General features: G+C 39.2%; 1 protein-coding gene across 13 annotated transcripts in view; it reads left to right on the forward strand.

Moving 5' to 3' along the window:
• The window catches only part of PLCB4 (phospholipase C beta 4), a 388,840-nt gene that overhangs the window by 57,194 nt on the left and 313,899 nt on the right, over positions 1 to 17,747 (forward strand). For 2 of the 13 annotated variants that reach the window (XM_081291659.1, XM_081291662.1), the window contains one exon: positions 7,331 to 7,417. The exons of 10 other annotated variants lie outside the window; for them this stretch is intronic. The gene's annotated coding sequence lies outside the window, so the exon portion shown is untranslated. Of the gene's footprint in view, positions 1 to 7,330; positions 7,418 to 12,530; positions 12,662 to 17,747 lie in introns of those variants that run through there. One more of the 13 variants, XM_081291660.1, reaches the window with a different exon arrangement.

The following is a 17,747-nucleotide window of genomic DNA, read 5'->3' on the forward strand; positions in this document are numbered from 1 at the left end:
TCTCTTTTGTCTCACCTGATCTTTCGGAAGATCTCTGAGGTAGCTCTTTGAGTGGGTTGTTAGACACTCAAGGTGCAGGTCCTTTTTTTATTACAGTAAGATACACATGATATTTTTCATCTTAGCTATTTTTAAGTGAATAGATCAGTGTCATTAAGTACATGAAGTAATGAAAATGAAGTACATTCACATTACCACCATCCCTCTGCAGAATTTTCTCATTTGCAAAACCAAAGCTGGGTCACTGTTGAACAATAACTCCTCATTCCTCTCTGTGGTCCCTATAAACCACCCCATTCTGTTTTCTTTCACTATGAAATTGATAGCTCTAAGCCCTTTATGGAAGTAGAAATAATGCAGAGTGTGTCATTTTGTGATTGGCTTATTTCACTTAGCATAGTGACCTCAAGGCTCATCCATGTCACTGCATGTGTCAGAATTTCGTTCCTTTTTTTCTTCGTTCCTTTTTGATGCTGAAACACATTCCATGTTGTTTATCCATTCCTCTATTGATGGATGCTTGAGCTGCTTCAATCTTTTAGCTCTGTGAACGTGGATACGTAAATAATGCTGTTGTGAATGTGGATGTGCAAATATCGCTATATTCTTGCTTTGAGACTTAAAAGTTTTATTTTTATTTTTTGGTGCCAAGGTTAAGAGACATTTAACCATTGAGCCACATCCCCAGCCCCTTTTTGTAATTTATTGAGAAACAGGGTTTTACTGAGTTGCTTAGGCCCTCTCTAAGTTGCTGAGGTTGGCTTTGAACTTACGATCCTCCTGCCTCAGCCTCTCGAGCTGCTGGGATTACAGGCGTGTGCCAACCGCACCTGGCTGAGACTTAACATTTTTATACTCCATTTTCAACTGCCTGTATGTTTTGCATGATTCATGCTCTTTGTTGATCCTGATCTGTTTCTCTGGTCATCTGCTCTACCCACATGTGGGCCGAGCAGTCAACATTCCTCTCCCAACTTGAGGTAGGGGTTGGTGTGTACCACCCCAGCTCTCTTGCCTGTGGAGTAAGATAACTAGAAGAGTGTGTTCTCCCCGTCTCCCAGGGTTCTCCATTGAGACTAGCCTCCAGTTCGCATGGTGGGAACTTGCTTGATAGCCTGCCCTGTGTTGACCTCCTTCTCTGGCTCATTTCCCCATTCTCCTACTAGCATTTCTTGGGATCACCTCATAAATATATTTATTGTTCTCAACCTTGACTTAGGTTATACCTCATGGGGAAAACAAACAAGCAAACAAACAAACAAAAGCATCAAAGAATCGAGAAGGTGCTCTGTGAATATCTGTTTGTGCTTAGGTGTGTTCTGTTGTTGGAGAGCAACAGGGAGATTAGGATATTTGTGGTGGACTCCTTTGGTTGGTGCACCTGACTCTCCACCCCATTCAGCCAGGTGTCCAAGAAGACAGCTAAACCTGTTTGCATCAACATTTAACCCTTATAACATTTTTATCCATAAAAGGTATATTTTTAAATTCCCTTTTGCCTCTCTACCATGTCAACAACACATTCTACTTTAGTTACCGTACATGGAACTAGATCCCAAAGAAAGAAGCAAAAACAGTTCTAAAGACAAGTAGGCTTCTCTTTGGTTAAGATAGTAATTTTCTATATATAGATTCTTGTTTCTGGCTTTGCTACCATATGTAGCCTCTGGGGCTCCTCTTGGTTGTATCTAGTTTGTTGTTCTTGGCTCATTTTGACAATTCTCTGTGTATTGTATTTTTAATATAAAAGTATGTCTTCGGCAGCGAGCTTGGAAACAGATTAAGTTTCTTGTACCCGAGTTGCTTCTCAAAATGAAAATGGACTGCGGCCAGCAATGTATGTCAGAGCTCTGCATCAGTGTCTTTGAGGGAGTCTGGCTTCTAGGGAGGTGTGAATTTTCCTTGGTCTCTGGGATTTTGTAGTGCCTAGTTAGAACACTTAGCAGCCAATTCTCTTTAAGGTGGGCAGTTACTGTCAAACCACAGAGAGTTGGACCCTAGACTTGTGATATCAGAGAGAAAATGTGTATATCTCTGAAGACTGCAGCTAAGGACCACCTTCTCCAAACCAGAAAGCGATCTTGAGTCAAATCTGTGTGATGTGCAGTAGTTTCATGCATGCTTTAGAATGTCTGCTTACATCTTCCTTTCTCAAGTGTAAAAGGTAAATTACTTTAATTGATGTGTCCTCTAGCTGGTTTAGAGTAAATGAATAACTTTCAATCTAGAAAGCCATTTTGTCTACCAGAAAAGATAGTCATATCGCTGCAAGGGTTTTCCCTTTCAAAGTCATTGAAAAAGCACATAGCAGATGTTTTTTTGTGTTTGGATTGTTTTCCCAGGAAACGTATGGATGATGTTTACTTGTGATGGTTCAGTTCCCTACGTTAGAAACTAGTTTATCTAATCTTCCATGTTGGAGGTTGGAAATCTTTGTTGATTTTGGACAAAGCCAACTATCTGGGGAAATTTTTATTTCACCATTTTTTTTTTCCTCAGGAGAATACGTTCAAGTTGTGAGATAAGATAAGCAAGAAATGAATATGGAAACCCTAACAAAGCAAACATTGTGGTTGTTTCTCTGAACTAACAGAGAACATCGTATTCAATGTGCCCATCAAAATGTAGGTGGGCTAATGTAGAATGGGAAAATGAAGCCAACTCTTCTTTGGAAAATGAACCTCTGAGGGTTTCCTGGGTGGGCAGTTCGTCCTCTCTAAGCTTTCCTTCAACTGTGTGCCTCCTAGCTGGCACACAACAGTGTGAAATTACATGAAATTAGAGGACACTTAGGGTGATATTAGTAGCATGTCCTGACTTTCTTTTATTGTTTAAGGAGCAAGAATTGATTTCTACTCAGGCCTGATCTGCTTTACTGGAGACTTCTGAGCATGAGCAGTTCTTTCTGTCTTGCCATTAATCTTTCTGTTCATCTATTGACTGATCATTTGATTTATCAATGGATTAACTAATAGATCTGTCAGTCTCCCCGCCCCTCCCCTTCTCTTCCTTTTCCTGCCCTCCCTTTCTTTTCCTACTCCTTTCCTTCCCTTTCTTCCCTACCTTTGAACTAAAATCTAAACTGAAGCTGGACTCGGGCATCTTCTTAAAAGTTAGCATTAGAGCTCTGAATTCTGATCTTACCATGGGTCTTCATAATAAAATATCACCCAATCTCTGTGACCTGTAACCTCTTCACCTGTTAAGACAAAGATTGAGGTCAGTGCCTTTCAGTTCAGTCAGCAATTATGGGCATAGGCTTTGGATCAGAGTTTAGATTCCAGCTCTGCTGGTTCCTGTGCATGTGACACTGGGCAGCTTGTTTAACCTCATTGTGCCTCTATATCCTGATCCCTGATATTAGGTCTGTGCCCACTGACTGTAGGATGAATGAGGTAGTACATATAAATTGCTTAGAACAGTTCTTGGTGCATACTAAATGCACAATAAACATTAACTTTAATAGTATGGTGTGTTAGTCAGCTTTGTGTTCTTATGACCAAAAAATCCAACAAGAACAGCATAGAAGAGGGAAAATTTGTTTTGGCTCATGGCTCAGAGGTTCAGTCCATGGTCTGCTGAGTCCATTGCTCTAGACCTGTGGTGAGGCTGAACATCATGGTGGAAGGGTGTGGTGGAGGAGTGCTGCTCTGTTCATGGCAGCCAGGAATCAGAGAGACAGCAGCGGGAAGGGAACACAGGGAAGATGCACACTTCCAGGGTATGCCCCCAGTGACCCACTTCCTCCACCAAAGCCACACCTGCCTCGAGTTACCACCCATTCAAACTGGAATGAGAATGGACCAATCGGTTTACACCTCTCACAGTCCAATCCTTTTATCACTGAATATTCCTGTACTAAACAGGAGCTTTTGGGGAACACTTCATGTCCCAGCCATAACATATTGTCTCATCAATATAGATATATTAATGTAGACATCCTTTTCTCTAATCCTATCTTCTTTCCTTGCCCCTGTTCACAAAGCTCACAGTCTAGTATTGAGACAAGCATAATTGCTTTGTAAAAATAGAGGAAGGTGACATGTACCAGTGTATGAAAGGAAGAGAAGGTGTTTGCCAAGGAGAGAAGTCAGGAGGGCCATGGTAAATAGGGAAACTATATTAGGAGTCAGGGACTAGTGTGGTTTGCTCCGAACTGAGTTTGCTTCTAAGTGGTGGTAAGCTGGGAATACAGCAATTAATTTGTTGTGGTTAGTGTTTAGGATGCTTGTAGGGTGATGGAGAGAAATGGTGATTATACACCTTGGGTTTGCACCAGCACACCTGAGTAATGCACATAGTTCTACCAAAGCTCCTGGCTCTCCACCATGGTGATTCCTTTCCATGTAGAGCAGGGCAGTTATAAGGGGGAATAGGATGGACTCATTTATTCATTGAAAAATCTTCATCATTTTTATTCTTGGGGATATGAACTTCTTTTCTTTATATTGATGTTATTTAATCTCAGGGCTCATGTATCTGTTGCCAAGCTTTGGGGATGAGGTACCTCAGTTATTGTTCTTAAATTTAATAGTGAAACTGCTTTGCATGACACATAGAACTCCATGTTAGTTATTATGAGGCTTCAGGCTTGGAGCTCCTCCTAACTTATGGTGGGACCTCAACAACCTGCTTTCCTTTTCCAAGTCATGTTTTTTTGTGGGATGAAAGACTTGGTGTAGGTTTTTATGGAAATCTGATGAAACTTCCATGGGCCCCTCCTCTAAATAATTTTTCAAATGTACAAAAAGAAATACACAGTACTGCAAAGGAATTCATTGTATTGAAATATACATACAAAAATAGTCAATGAATTTGTGCCAGGAAAATATATGTATCTCTTATTACCATGTGGAATGAGGCATTCACAATGCTTGTAACTTTGAATTATTGGCAAAGACAGTGTTATCTTGCAATATCTGCAAAAATCCTTGTGTGATATAAGAATACCAGAAGTTGCCATGGAAGATTAAAATCAAAGGTACTGCAAATACAACTGTTATTGGAGATGCTAAACTGGAGGACATGCTAAATTTCATTTAGAGGTTATTGAAAACAACACAAGTTTATTGAACCTTTGATTATATCTATGGACCTCTTTGGTCACCTGTGCAACTGAGGTTATTAAAACTTGTACTAGGTAATTTCTATGATTTTTTTTCCTTTGCTAAATTTATGGCTACCAAATTAGCAAATACTGGAATTCATATGTAATTGATAAAGCTCATGTCATTGACAATGAGAAAAGCCAAGGTGTCCATAGAATAATGGAGATAATTCCATCTAAAGTTTTTTAACCCATGTATTTTCTTCATAAGGCATATCATAAACGAGCTTTGATGATCATCTATCTTAGGGTTCATTTTAAACAAAATGAAATATCTAAAAAAATGCATATTACTTGGAATAGCTTGGTGCTTAGCAGACAGCAAGAAGGACATGTTCTATTGTATAGGAGCTGAAACACTATGCCAGAGTGGACCCTGTTCAACCTCAGCTGGGGTCATGTGCGTCTGGCAGTGATTTTTGTGCTTCTCTGTACACGTCCACCAAAGATTGCAAAAGTGCTGTGAGAATTGATTTTTCAATTATAAATTAATTTTAGCAAGTAGGTGAATTTGCAAATATGGAAATCATGAATAATAAGAATCGATCATATATTCTAATATTTCTCTCTGAACTTGAGGTCTAATATTCCCGTTCTTCCCATAAGAAGACCTTCATATTTTAGTTATTAAACTCCAAGTTTCTGTTTCTTTTTAATTCACAAAATAAGGATGTTAGAATAGATTAGTAGCAGTAGACTGAAATAAAAAAAATCACAGAAGTAATTTTTATTTATATCAAACCTCAAGGGATAATGCAGTAATGACCTTCCCACCTTCCCTATACCTCCTGCCTCTGCAAATTTTGCCAAGAATGAACAGAAAACAATTGTGCTAGACTTCCAAGGCCACTTCCCTTTGCCCAATTAGATAATAGTCTATTTGTCTGATGATTATTTATTGAGTAAGGCACAATTCTAGATGCTATTAATGCACCTCATTCACCAAATTAATTTATTGAGGCTGTTTTTAAAAATAGACTACACTTATATTTTATTTGTAATTCTTAGGGGAAAAAAAGTCATATGCTATTTCCAATTCTTTTGAATTCTCTTAGACTATCAATTGACCCAAATTTGCTGTTGTTTGGAATATGTCAGATTCACTTAGGAGTTCAGCCCAGACTTGGTTCACCCTGCTTTAGGCGTCCTTCATCTATGCGATAGGAACCAGGAAGGACCTGCTCATTTGTTACATCTGAGTGTAGGTCACTTGGAAAGCAGTGTACCACCCATAAGATAAACCCATCAACAGGACATCCAGGATTTATTTGGTCATCTTTGTCACTCTGTGAGTTTGTCTGCTGTTCTCCCCTGGAAGGTTGTCATAATTGAGATGCTTTCCCCTCTGGAGGATGCATTTCACATTCCACAGGTGCAAAAACAGTAAAACCATCATCATATGCATTAAGATACTCCTGAAGTGGACTTCTAGAGTTTAGTTGAACTAAAGCAAATTATAATTTTACATACAATAATTGACATCATTTTTCATGGAATTCAATGTGAAAAAAATAAAAGCAAAACTCAAGATTATACTTAGCTCTTCAAAATAGATTCATTCATCTTGGAATTAACAGTAGATTCGGATCACTTTGTTTTAATCCATCCAGTGAGTGTATTTTAGTTATGAAATCTTATTTATCAAAGTACTAATGTTTTATGGGTAAATCTTTCATCACTGGTAACTCTATTCCTGAGGGAAAAATATTTTTCCCTGAAATGCCATTTTCATTAGGGCAATGATGAGTTTAATTTTTTTATTTTGTACTTCTATACAAAAGTTGGCCTAGGGAAAACCCACTACTAAACTGTGGGGCAACTTCAGTTTTAACTTGTATTGTTTCATATCTGCAGTCACTGATTTTTAATAAGTCTGTTGATGCCTAGTTCAAAAGGTGGGGTCAAAGAATCTGGTCGACAAGGAAACCCTGTTCCAACTGTGCTAGACATTTGACCCCAGTGAACTCTGCTTCCCAGAACTGATGGCTCTTGTACATTCTTCTCATTGACTCCAGGCTTAGCTATGTCACTTGGGTTAGACAATGGGACATTAGCAAACATGATGGAAGAAGAGGTTTAATGAGCACTTGGGCTTTTCTTGTTGTACTGTTTCCCTTTGGAAGTCAGCTTTGGTACTGTGTAAGAGTTTAGACTAAGCCTGTTAATTGATCCTCCATGTGGAGGGAAACCCTGAAGCCTGATAGGCCATCTTGGATGTTCCAGCCTCAATCAAGCTCCCAGCTGAATGCAGACAACTGACTGACCTCAGCTATACCACGTGGATCAGAACTGCCCAGATGAGCCCAGCCAGTGAGTTTTGAGAAATATTAAATCATTATTGACTTAAGTCACGTAGTTGTATCGTGGTCAGTTACACAGCAAAAAAAGAAATGAAACCATGCCCTACTTCAAGAGGTCTGTGCAAACCAGCTGTGGTGGAGCACCCTGGTAATCTCAGCTACTCAGGACTCTGAAGTAGGAGGATCACAAGTTCAAGGCCAGCTTGGGCAATGTAGTAAGACTGTTTCTCAAAATGAAAAGGCCTGGGGTTGGGGGAGGCGGGGATGTAGCTCAGTGGTAGAGAAATCTTGGTCAGTCCCCAGTACTGGGGCCAGGGAGGAAGAAATCAGTGCAAAAAGCTATGTTCTGCAACGACCTCGTGCATGTTTTGGTTAATAGAAAATTGCTTTTATAGTGCTGTAATACCAGAAAAACACAGTGAGCAAGGGCACAACATGTCTATGTGTTGGGGGACTGTTAAATTGTGGTATCATTGCTTTTACCTTTGCAACTGAATGCCACGTGTGCAACATCTTTGTTTTCACAAAGGATATACCTGAAGAAGGTACCATCAAAAGTAATTGCTCTTTTATTCCTTCTGATTGTGAAAGATACTGAAGAGTATTAAAAAAAAAAAAAAGACCCAGAATCTCACCACCAGAGGCTAACCTTGGGACATTTTCACATTATAAAGACAGTTAATTTAAAAAACAACACACAAACTTTTCTTGATGCTTCTTTGAAAGCTTCAAGTATACAGGAGTTAATTTGATCCATTTGAGAGCACACATGTTGAGATCCTTATAAATCTGATTATAAGCATGGACACAGCTCTATAGTTACATTGTATTTGATGTACAGTTTGTGATGCCCCATTCATTCTATTTCATACCCATACTGCTATCAGATCACTCATCCTAAAAGACAAAGCTGGCCTAGTTTCTATCTTTGTAGTAGCTCCATACTGCCTCTGGCATAGTGGTTCTCGACCAGGGCATCTGGCAACATCTGGAGCTGTTATTAACTGTGCATGGGGGTATTCTTGTTCTTTACTGTACTAGCTATAGAAAGGGTGTTACTTACTGCTTTCTAGGAGTAGAGTCTAGGATGCTGTTAAGCATCCTGCAATGCACAGGACAACCCCCACCATGGTAAGGAATCATCCAGCACAAGCTGTCTGTATTGCCACTGTTGAGAGACCTTGCTGTAGGGCAAGGCTCAGTCTTCTACCTGTTGTTGCCCTTTCTGATCTCACATCTCTGACCTCTCATGCATCTTCCTTCAGCAGTGCCAAGCAGCTTCCTGTTTTCATATCTTCTTGCCTTTGTGGGTCTTTGCTTATATTGTTCCCGCAGTCTAGAATATTGGAATACCCTTTCTCTGGTGGTAATCATTCCCCGTGATAGATTTATGACTGTTTTGTACGTACTTCCGCTTCTCTGATTACGCTGAGTTGCATGATTACTTTTTAAAATCTATTGTCCCTACAAACTTGTAAGTATAAGGTTGCTAGGACCAACTTACATGGCTAGTAAATGTTTAAGTGAATGGGTGAATGTTTGAGTGAGAACACAACTGGAAAAGAGGTTGAAGCTTCAAGGGTTCGTGGCAGTGTGTGGCCCACCTTCCATCAATTTTCTTTCTAGTGGGTGAATTATTCCTGCAAAGACTCTGTGGACAACAATTGTCCCTGCCGTACATGGTTTTGAGGGGTCAGAGAACCAGAGGATGGAGAAGTGAGATCAGAAATGGCGACAATAGGTAGGAGACTGGTACTTACCCTATGGAGAGGTCTCTCCATAGCGGCAATGCAGACAGGTCATGCTGGAGGATTCCTTGCTGTGGCTGGGGGTGTCCTGTGCATTGCAGGATGTTTAACAGTCTCTTTGACTCTACTCCTAGAAAATAGTTCTGATGTAATTGCACTTCATGGTGATTCTGCCTCTGAACCCTACTTCTAGTGCCTGATCCTTACCTAGATGGCTTTGTGCATAGCTCCTGGAACACCCTGACACCCTTAGCATTTCTTCCACAGGTACTCTATGGAGCACACATCATGCTCCAGGGCTTGTCTTGGCAATAAGGACATAGAGATGGACCAGACCAGACATAGTGCCTGCCCTTATGTAGAAATAGTGTCATACTTGGTCCTCCTTCAGGTATTCCTGATTCAGTCCAGCTTCTCATCCACACATATGATCCACTGTCACCCCCTGCCTTTCTGTCATTGGTATCATTGATTTTTAAGTGTCTGAATGGCAATGATAGCCCATGCACCTCTTTTTATCCCTTTATTAGGCATCAGGTTCCACTTCAGGGTGGTGGTAGGAGGCTGTAGGGAAAAGAGAAACAGCTTCAGATCACAAGCAATGGGGAGACAGCTTCATGCCCCAGATGGCCACTTGTAAGGACTGGGGAGGGCAGGATTTTTAGATAAGTGAAGGAGTGGTTTAAGACACTATCTTTTGCCCTAAATCATATTACCATTAATTTAACCTAATATAGATGTATTGTTTTCCATCTTGTTTGTACATCAGTATCACCTAAGCATCTTCTTAAAAATATTGTTGTTGGTATTTAACCCCAAGGATGTTATAATTGGTATAGTGTATGTCCTGGGCAGTGGAATTTTTAAAAGTTTCTCAGATCAATCTATGATGTACCCAACTTTGAGAACCATTGATATAATTTATAGTTAATAATGGTAATGTTTCCAAAGTGATATAATACTTACTGAGAATTTTGTAATTTTAATGTACATAATAAATTAGCAGTTGTAATGTTCAAATTTATAATTTAAATATGATAATTTAAAATCTAACTTTTTGGTAAATAACATTGTATAGCCTTCTTCTTTCCCTTATCCTCTCCCATGACCCTGAAACTTAGAAAAAAAATATCACAGAGAAGCAGCTGACCAGTCTTCATATTGGAGGAAGTTGGAAGGAAACCATTTTTTTTTAGATAATGTGCCCATGAAGAGACTAAATTAGAACATTTTTTTCTTGGTTCCCATTTGCTTCTGTTTTCAAAACCCACGACCTTAAGAAATGGGTAGGAAGAACCCGCAATAGGGACAAATATTCCTTCAAAGAGGCTCCTCATTATTTTTCAGAGTTTTCATTTTATTACAGATGATGCATTTGTTATGAATGTGCCAGTTAAGAAGAATGTGAAAGAACTTCTAAATCCCTTCTAATCATCTTCCCCACTCCAGGTCCTCCAGGTTCTGCCCACATGTGTTTGGATTCCTTTTTATGTTTCCAAATATTGGTGAGAAGTGGTCTTGCCCACCTGTCAGACTGGTCATGCTGATGACTGGCGGTTGGGAATGAGTTTGCCATTATTTCAAATGTGAGAGCTACAAATGGGAGTCTCATCCTTTCCATGGTACTGTAGGTCCAGCACTGAATTTATTTTTTGTTTGTTTTATTGTGCTTTGTTTTAAAGAATGTCCGGGACCCAGTGACTTTTGCCTATGAGTGGGTAAGCACTGCTGTTGAATGGCTGATTTTGGCAGAAGACTATATTTTCTAGCACCAAATTATAACCATCTTAACTTAACAGAATTTTAGATTACTGTATTCTGTTTCATTTCAGGAGGGAATATTAGAAGCAATTGTCAGGATAATATGGATAGTGTGAAATTCACATTTCTTCACAATAAATGCATATATATAAAAGATCATACATTTTTGAAAGAACAACTAAGGATCAGGGTAATTTTTTTTTTAATGTAGTCCATCCACACTGTGGACTGTTTTTTAAAAAAATCTTTTTTTACAACTTTATTTATTTATTTATTTAATGTGATGCTGAGGATCAACCCATGCTAGGCAGGCATTCTACCACTGAGCTACAACCCCAGCCCCTCATTGTTTATGGAATGTACCAGGTTCACCCTTCTTGGATGTGCCATTCTGAGTAGAAGAAATGGGAGAGAGGAATGATTTGCCTAAGGAGTCATTTGAAGTTACAGCAGAACCAGAACCATAGAACAAGACAGGCTTTGTCTCTTAAGGGCATTAATTTACAAGAAATATTTAGTCTTGGATGCTTTTTCCAGTCTTGGATATTTTTATAGTTATACTCTATAATGAATTAAGAAGCTTGCCAGTAGATGCTCATATGAAATTCATGAATGTGAAGATAATTGATTCTATTTGTGCTGCCAAATCTTGGAAATTTGGTTAGAAATCATATGTAATTGCCATTTGGTTGAGAGCTTAAATTCTTAATTTCTTAAATTTATTTTATTTATTTTCTTTATTGTGATATAATAGTACTTTTTGACTTTTTCTGTATTACCTAAGTTTTTTTAAGCTATTCTGAAGGATGAAGTTTAATGTCAGTTCCAGTACTGGCCCACATGATTTATGCCCCTTTAGTAAATTTTAGTAAACTTTAAAGCTGGAAAGAAACTTAGAGGGGCTGGGGTTGTGGCTCAGAGGTAGAACACTCGCCTAGTACATGTGAGGCACTGGGTTCCATCCCTAGCACCACATAAAAATAAAAAAATCAAAGATATTGTGTCCACCTATAACTAAAAAAATAAATATTTTTAAAAAAAGAAACTTGGAGATCCTCTTATGGCAATTCACTTGACAGATGAGAAAGTTGAGCCCCAGGGAGCTGGGCATTTTGCTGGATTCACAGAGATGGTCTGAAGCCAAGTTGGCCTCTAGAAGTCAAATATTTGACTCCACACTGAGTTCATTTTAACTTTGGTGGAGAATAAAAACTGCAGATACTGTCGTAGGTTGGTTTCTCCCAAAGCTGGTTTGACAAGGTTTAGAGTCTAAGTAGTTTACCACTACCACTTGAGGTGGTGGTCCCAGGAAACACCAGTGCCAGACTTGAGGAAATGAGGAAAGGAAGCAAAGGCAGCCATGCCGTCTACAGTGGGTGACTGAGGCATCTGTGTGCTGGGCACCTTTTTGGAGGCTTCAGGACCGCATTTCAGTGTTATTCCACTGGGGAGGCGAGGAGTAGGGCTATTGGCTTAGTACCTCCTGGGTCAGTGTTTTAGGACTTCTCCTGATAACCTCTCTCTCAGCACTTGTTTTAGTCAGCTTTTGCTTCACTGTGACCAAAAGATTTGACAAGAACAATTAGAGAAGTAAAAGTTTATTTTGGCTTACAGTTCCAGAGGTTCAGTGAATGGTTGGCCGAGTCTATAGCTCCGGGCCCAAGGAGATGTTGACCATCATGAGAAAGGCGTGGTGGAGGAAGACAGCTGAGCTCTGCTCACAGGGACAAACTCAAACCCCAAAGGTATACCCCCAGCAATCTGTTTCCTCCAATCCCATCCTACCTGTCTAATTACCACCCAGTTAATCCATCTCAATGGATTAGTCCACTGATTAGATTACATTTCGTAACCTATAATCATTTCACCTCTGAACATTCATGCATTGTTGTGTACATGGGCTTTTGAGGGTTACCCCATATCTAAACCAGAATTGGAAAGCCCACTATTAAGAGTCTTGATTCCTAGATTGAGACCTTTCCAGTGAACTTGGGACCTGAGTCAGTAGGAATGTGGAGGGATGAGGGTGGATCACTGGCAACTTCTGCAGGCTGTCACTCAGACAAAAGGAAAAAGGTTGTCAACGGAGCTGCTACACTGGATGCTCTTCTGATATGACAGACACCTTGTCTTGATCTTTCTTAATTCTTTTCATCTGTATGCTTTGTGCTCTCATATGGGAAAAATGGGACTGAGAAATAAGTATTGAATTTGAAGCTATCGATGTAGTAAGTTATCTGTTTGACACTCCAAAGTGTCTACTTTCTCCAGCCTGTTCTTGTCCAAGGCTGAGGGCAGATTGTTGCATTGGGGGCTTCCTGACCTTTTGGCTTCTGGCAGGCAGTGGCAAGTTCTAGAGGAGATTGGAAGGAAGGGAGTCATGAGGTGAAGACGTTTATTCCACAAGATTTCTTCTTGCCAGCATGCTCTTGTCTGTCTCTGTCCTTCTCCTGGAAGCTATTGAGACTATCAGGAGGCCCTTTGCTATAGCTACAGCTGCCTTTTCTGGATTCCTATGGCTCTGTCCTCTTGCCACTACAGACTTAGGACACTTCACATTCCCTGGTTGGTTTCCCTATGTCCTACCACACCTGGTAAATAGCACTTAACAAACTCCTTTTGTTGCCTTACTCAAGCATCCCATCTGTTTCCTGCTGGGACCTCAACTGAGGTACCATCTTGGAGGCATTTGCTCTCTAGACAGAATTGGATGAAGTGAAACAGCTAGAGATGTTATGGAGATATAAGATAATGAAGCATAAGATGTACTTGAGCCCTAAGGACACTCAGCATGTAGGATGCATTAACAGAAGAAGATATCTTTGGAGGAGGTAATTGGTAACATGGTTTCTTTTCTGCTCTGTGGGTAGGCCTGTTTGAGTAGTGGATTGAAAATCAGAAACTCTGCCTTATTATGATCATGCACAGTTAATTACGATGTATTTAAGTCTATAAGGTGAAATAGTATATAATTCAGAGAAACAGAAGGGTACCAGTTGGGTCTCTCTGTCTAGAAATTTTAGAGATTTGTCTCATGTAAGTAAGTATTTTAGATAATTAAGTATTTTCCTCTTAATTTCTTCTATTTCTCATCCATTCAGTGGGTTATAATTCAGTTTTTGAGATTTTATTTTTAGATAACTGTTATGAAAGGCATTTCAGGCTGCTTAGAAAAAGACACTGTAGCAACAGAAAACACTCATTCTATAGAAATGTACCATGAACTTAAGAATGGATAGTGTTTGATCATTGCTTTCAAGAAAATCACAACGCAGTCGAGAAAATAGAATTTCACATGTATAATAACATATACCAAGTATAACAATAAATGTTTCCTATTATTTTATATATAATGTTATATGTCTCTAAATGAAGGTACAGTTAAATCAAGAAAAGGCAGAGAGGTTAGTGAGCGACAGAAAATGCTTCATAGAGCAAGTGACATTGAGTTGGTTCTTGAAGGATGATAATGAGCTTGTCCAGGAGATAAAGAAAGATGGCAGGAAAGAAGGTGTGGAGTTTCCTGTTGGTTTGAGAGTTAGTGAAGCATATGATTTGGCCAAAGTTCTGGTGGCTTTTGGAGGAGTGCCTGGACTTAAGTCCAAGGATAAAATAGTAATCCGATCCTTAATAATCACTGTCACTTTAAATAATACAGATTGCACACCCTCTGAAAATATTAAAGAAATCTAAGCAAAAGAAAAACAATGTTTTTAAGAATCATTAGACATTTAATGGGAAACATATTACTAGACTTCAGATAGCAAATGTTCTGCACATGGAGCATGTATGTTTTTAATTCACCAACGTCTCAGAGTAGGGAGATAGACCCATTGGCATCTGCAATTAGTATGCACCTTTGCTCAGATTATTTCAAACTTATCAGTATACAGTTACCTTGTATCATTATAGAATGCCTAAAATATGGACATACGAAATGTTTTGTGATGGTATGACTTTGCAATTACTAATTATTATGTTAATATCCCCATGTCACAATTACCCATCTAGCAGAACCTATCTGATACTCTTACCATAAGAAATACTTGTGCCTTATTTCTTCTAATTATGCTAGTCCCTCAAGCTTTAGGGATCAGTAATCTTGGTATTCTCAAGTGGTCTAATTGGCAGCCTGTCTTATTGATGCCACTGCTGTGGACAGAATGAATTCATGATTGCTGCTTACTCAGTAGGACTCTGATAAATAAGAATTCCTCTGTGGAGGAATCAGCAAAATGGTGATTAGACTAAATGAATATAATAGTCCAAGATTGGTGAACAGAAACCCTTAAACTGGTCATGATACAGGCTGTTTTAATGTCAAGAAACTTGAAGTTTCATGAGTTATAGGGACAAGAACAAAGTCCAGTCAATGGAGCTGAAGTACAAAAGTCCAGAATGAGACTTATCCTCCCTCCATGAAGGGAGTCTCTATCTCTCTATATTTATCTTCTTCTCCAACTTGCTACACTGCTCCTCTATATTAGCTATCTCTTGCTTCCTGACAGACCACTCCAAATCTTGTTGACTTGAAACTACCACCACCAGTTAGCATCCTTAACAATTCTTTGAACTAACTGGGCTCATCTGGGCAGTTCTGCTGCATATGACTCCCTACATTTGACCATAAGTAAAAGCAGTCACCAGTCCAGCTTTGAGAAGAGGGGAAATAGATTTGACTTTTCAACAGCAAGAGCTACCCACAATTTACAATTATTATTATTATTATTACATGGCCTAACATCTCAGCCCCTACTATTCATGGAAACTTTTAGTTAAGTGTCAATCACCAATTGCCTATATCTTCTGTGTCTTCTAATTCAAATTCTTTCAAGACATACTTGTGTTGGTGCTGGCTGTGCAGTCATCTGGGCTAGAGAGGGCCAAGTCTTGTGCTGCTAAGGGTTTTCTTTAAGGGATTAAAATGGAACATTCTGTCTCAAAGAAGCATGATTAGTATTGGCAATAGGGGATGAGTGGAGAACGTTAGTACCCTGAACAGGAACTCTTCGTGCCTGCCCATTCCACTAAGTTTGAGGTAACTTTCCTTTCATAGGTCAAGAAAGCTCTGTCTGACTTATCTTCTGCCTTACCACTTTTCCTTGAGCCATTTTCACCTATATTCTCCAGCTTCTTCATTTTTTCTTTACAGTTCCTCCAGTGCATCTCTTCCCTCTGTACTCTGTGTCCGTCCATGTCACTGAGATGAGAAGGTTCTCTTCTCTCTCCTCACCTCTGTCTGGCAGATAACTTCTAACTTACTTTCCAAATATCAACTTAAATATCACTTCTTGAGGGGGATCATGAAACCTTCTGGATTAAATCTCATCTCCTGTTCCATCTCCATTTCCTTCATCACACTAATCTCACTTTGTAACTTTACATCTGTGTGACTACTTGATTGCTGTCTACCTTCCAGTGTAGGTTCTAGAAGGCCCAGGAACGCTGCTGTTATCCCCTGAGCTGTAGTGGCTGTGCATAGTTTGTGTTAGGCACTGGCACATATTTATTGTTTATACCAATGAAAAACTGGAGGCAGTTGCCTTGAAAAAGAAAGGATTAAGGGAAAGAAGTTAAGAGTAGCCTTGTTTTGAGGGATATCAGGACATAGTTTCATGGGACATAGTTTCATCATTGATGATGATTCCTTGAGAGTTAGTGAAGTCCTATCATGAGGAACATAAAGATGGAGCCTGCGTGGTGTTTTTGAAATGTAGCAGGAATTCCTGCTCCGAGATGAACCGTAAATTCCTGATTAAAAGCCAGCATTTTTGCTTCCATCATCCTGTGCCCACTGACCTATACATAGAGATCTCAATGATAGCCCAACTTTGTGATTATTGGGCTAGAACTGCTCATTCCATTCCCATTTACTCTCCCATGAAACCAGTATCATGTTTGACTGAAAGCCAAAGATTGGCTAGATTATATTTTGGGATATGATGTGCCTGCTGAGCATAATCTCCGTGAGATCATATTTGTTCTTCTGTGGCATGTTATTTATCTAAAAGAAAAGTTAGTGGAAAAATCAAAATGGCAGAAGGGTCACAGAAAGTTGGAGTAGGAAATAAGATTTTTGTTTTGTTCAAATATTTTGTAGTTTGAATTCTAGGATTTTTCAATCCCCATTTTTAATGATTGGGATAAAAGATAAAGGCAAAAATATCAGTTCATTTAATAAAGTAAAATAATTTAATAACTTTACTGAAAGCCTTAGTCTTTGCTGAGGACCAAGCCTTTAATTAATTCATGGACCTTTGGGGGGATGTTCAAGATCCAAACTATAGCAGATTTTTAAGTAGGAAAGTAATGAATAATTATAAAATTGCTACTAATTTAATATTTCAATTCATTTATTTAGTTCATTTATTTTACTGAAATAATTTAAATATGTATTGAATTATATATGTGTGTGTGTGTGTGTGTGTGTGTGTGTATGTGTGTGTGTGTGTGTGTCCGTCCATGGAGCATATAAAAACGAATAGTAGTTGGTATATGATTTGAAGTTTATATGTACTCAGTAAATCTAGTGTGCACCTATGATATGAGGTACTACGGAAAGGTTCTAATCAAGAGGATTTGAAGAGGGTTGGAGTAGTCGTGGTATTTGTATACTGGGGTCATAATTTGAGCTGAGTCTCCATGGATGAGTAGACTTAGGAAAAGTTGAACCCAAGAGAGGAGAATGCATTCTAGACTCTGGGAGCCTTGTGTGAAAGTTATGGTATAAGAGTGAGCAAGAACATCTTTTCACATTCCAGAGGCAGTGAAGACACATGGGTGGGGATGGGAGGTAACAGGGTGGAGAGCTATTGTAAACTGCTGGGGGAG

The sequence above is a fragment of the Spermophilus citellus genome (assembly GCF_964194105.1).
Source record: "Spermophilus citellus genome assembly, chromosome: 4".
NCBI classification, from domain to species: domain Eukaryota; kingdom Metazoa; phylum Chordata; class Mammalia; order Rodentia; family Sciuridae; genus Spermophilus; species Spermophilus citellus.